The following is a 3,640-nucleotide window of genomic DNA, read 5'->3' as shown; positions in this document are numbered from 1 at the left end:
TAGGACTCTTAAGTTTTAGATCAATTACAGATAGGCATTGGTTGAGATAGTTTCCTTTTTTGGAGTTCCTTCCACATACCAATAAAATAACAGCTCTGGTAAAAAAAAAAAAAAAAGAGAAATAAATAAAGATAAGCACTCACATTTATATAGCAAGTTTATATAACAAGAACTTTCCTCATAAAATGATACAATAAAAATATTACTGTCACCATTTCACAGATGAAGAAACTGAAACTCAAAGAGAAAACTAGGGCATATCAGAGCCAGAAATGGATGCCAAGTCTTTTGGTTACCAGCTCCTTTCCACTATGCTGCATCGGGCCAGAGAAAGAACAGAGACTGTCTTCAATCAAACCCAATACTTCCTTTTTTTTTTTTTTTCTGGCAAAATTAGGCTTTGGAGGAAAGGGCTCACTCCTCCCATTCTTCTTGCTGCCCCTTAAGACTCTGTTTCAGAAACACAACCAAGTGGACTTCAACTTCACAGGAGGCTTTTCTGCAATTAGAAGCAAAGCTTTAGGCTGTAGTTTCCATCGGAGTTGTCTATACCAAGGCATTTACTATGCACTGAACTTAATCAAGGATCCAGGAAGAGTCAGGAGAGAGTGTGTGCATAGAGGGTGGGGAGGGAGAATATTTGCCTTCTAAGCTATGCCATGTATAAATATGTAAATGATAAAGTTGGCAAATATGAATGGAATTCCTAAGACAACTAATGAGCCTCACCTCTCTCCTTTCCTTCTTTTTCTAGAGAACCTGGAAACTATTGGGGTTTAGTGAGACATAACCCCCACAATAGCTCTCCCATGAGCTAACTCACTGCTTGGGAGGTTGTCATTTGCTTTGTTGTTCTATGGCAACTGCTCCCTCCATGTGGTTTGGGCTTATCTGTCCCTTTCTAGGGAGTAAGGAGTCTAGTTTATGAAGAGAGATTCACTGCTAAGGCAAGACTTTGACAACATTCTGAGGATGAGAATTCATTTATTAACCTTTGTTTTTTTGTCATCCAGGAATTTAACTGAGGATATTCTGAATTTTTTTGTTATTGTTATTATTTAAAAATACTCTTACCTTCTGTCTTAGAATAAATACCGTATATTGATTCCAAGGCAGAAGAGAGGTAAGGGCTAAGCAATGGAGTTAAGTGACTTGCCCAGGGTCACACAGCTGGGGAGTGTCTGAGGCCACATTTGAACCTAGGACCTCCCGTCTCTAGGCCTGGCTCTCAATCTTCTGTGCCACCCAGCTGTCCCCCTTGTTATTTGTTTTTTATAAATGTTTCCTTCCTTAAAGAGCTAGAAAAAATATGGAGGAGTAGGGGCAGGGGACTGAAAAATTATTTAATCTCTAAGCATAAGAAGAGTTATCACACAGAAGTTTCTGAGTAAGATGATGTGGTTTAAATTGTAGCAAGATAAAATAAAGAAGAAGTTTCTAACAGGAAAGATTATTGGGCCCATGAAGTGGCTACTAATTCCATTCTCTTGACAGTTTACAAAAGGATTTCATTCTCTGGAGAGCGGAAAATATTTTCTTATAGTTAGTTGCCTTGTATTTATCACTATGTTTGATTATGTCATGTTGGTCTAAGGCAGTGATGGGCAAACTTTTTAAAGAGGGGGCCAAAGGAAAGGAAATGCTCATCTGTCAGTCTGTTTTTAAGGCAACTCTTTCAAAGTTTTATTGTATTGTATCCTACTCATTGTATTCATCAGATTAGGAATAATGTCACACAGCGGGATAGAACATTTCAGGGAGCTGTAGTTTGCCCATCACTGGTCTAGTGGAAAGTTGGAATCTGAGAGACCTGGACCTGCATCCTGCTTCTGACTTCTATCAGCTGTGTGATTCTGAGTGAGTCCTTCAATCTCTCTGAGTCTCGGTTTCCTTGTCTATAAAATGGTTATGATCATAGTGGTAGTACTTGTCTCACATGGGTGTTGTGAGGCTCAAAGTAGCCAATGTACATAGTGTGCTATATAGATGCTAGCTATTATTGTGATTAATCAATTCATTCAAACAGGTCTCCAGAAGCCATTAGATGCCAAAGCACTATGCTAATCCAGGAGACACAAAGATAAATAAGATGCAAATTTATAATTTAGTTGAAGCAGCAGTAAGACCTGTAGAGAGATAAGCATGATGCACAAAAGAATATATTAAATTCATGAGTAGATTATAAAGTGCTATGAATGGGAAAATGAATTAGTTAGATTCATCTGTCTATGTTAGCCAAGAAGAAGCAAGGCTAGCTGAATAGGCCTTCTGAAAGATTAAGTGACCTCTTCAGCTGTTTCTCTAGCTGTAATGAGTCAGTGACACGCTGTTTTTGAATAAAAACTTTTTTTTTCTTTCACCATCTACACTAATAAGCTACAGCTATGTGCCTGGCATTGTACATAGGTCATGCAAATCCATGGGGACTCTTGATGTTTTTCTACATGCTTATTAAGACTTGGCTTTCTGAATTTGCCTGGTTTTAAGTACCATGTGACAGCTCAATGTGTTCACTGTTCCCTTCTCTGAGTGACCCAGCTCTGTAGCTGAAGGAACATTAAAAGAAGAGGTAACAGATGAATCAGAAAGAGGGGAAAAAGTGCCAATTTGTTCAAATTTTCTGGGCAACAGCCTTTATTGGGAGCCTGTGATGGATGCAGAGCAATGTACCAGGTGTTGCCAGTGGAGGAGGACCTAATGAGCTCATACACTTCATGCATCCCTCTGTTTCATGAAATAATATGAGTAGAGAGTCTATCATGAATCACTACTAATAGTAATATGTACCAGGTGTTGTACAGAACACAGTAACATAAATACTTACCCTCATTGAGAAACTCATATTCTTCATGGAACACTAATGGTTTTAAAAAAGAAATCTGGATGTTTCTGTGGTCTCCAACCATGGGGTCTTCTGGTTTTAGTCAATATCAGTTATTCTAATTGCATTGCTGTGTAGTGAAAAGAATAAGAAAATGATCCAGGATGAGGGAGAAAGGGAATAGGGAAGCTAAAGAAACATATTAGTAGCTTATACATTCCCCTGGTTCCTGGATCTTTCTCCTGAAAACCCTCTTGCCTCCAAAATTCCCTTTTTCTGTTGAGGCTACCATTGTCCTCCCAGCCATCCAGGTTCATGACTTTAAAATTATCCTCAACTTTGCTCTTTCTCCAACCCCCTCTCCCCATGAACTATTATTTGCTGTCTTTGTGATTCTACCACCCCAAAAGCTCTTGTATTCATTCCTTTTCCTCCACTCATGAGGAAGTAACAATTCCAATTCAGAGCCTCATAACCCTTACCCAGCTTACTGCAACAGCACCTTAAATGGTCTCCTTGTTTTCAGTGTTTCCCCCTCAAATTTATCCTTGACATAGTTCTCAAACTGATATTCCTGCTTGAAGATTTTTAATTGCTTCTTATTTGATTTGGCTTCTCTGTCTACCTTTATTATTTTAGTCTTATTTTATATATTTTTAATATATAATTTATATATATTTTAAATATATATTTTAATTTATATTTATATATATTTTATATTATTCCCATTTATGCCCTCTCTGTTCCAGTTAAACTATCCTCCAAGTAGGAATTTCATTTTTTTGTCTTTTTGCCTTTTTACAAGGCTTTCCTGACAAG

The 3,640-nt window shown here is 37.8% G+C and overlaps 1 long non-coding RNA gene across 1 annotated transcript in view; it reads right to left on the bottom strand.

The window, feature by feature from the left end:
• Positions 1-286: 286 nt before the first annotated feature.
• Positions 287-3,640, bottom strand: part of LOC123231838 — a 10,535-nt gene continuing 7,181 nt past the window's right edge. The window contains exons 3-4 of the long non-coding RNA XR_006505125.1: positions 2,825-2,951; positions 287-499 (exon numbers count right to left, since the gene is read on the bottom strand). This is a non-coding gene — a long non-coding RNA (uncharacterized LOC123231838). The remainder of the gene's footprint in view (positions 500-2,824; positions 2,952-3,640) is intronic.

The sequence above is a fragment of the Gracilinanus agilis genome, chromosome 1 (genome assembly GCF_016433145.1).
Source record: "Gracilinanus agilis isolate LMUSP501 chromosome 1, AgileGrace, whole genome shotgun sequence".
NCBI classification, from domain to species: domain Eukaryota; kingdom Metazoa; phylum Chordata; class Mammalia; order Didelphimorphia; family Didelphidae; genus Gracilinanus; species Gracilinanus agilis.
This window is presented reverse-complemented; position numbering and strand designations above follow the sequence as displayed.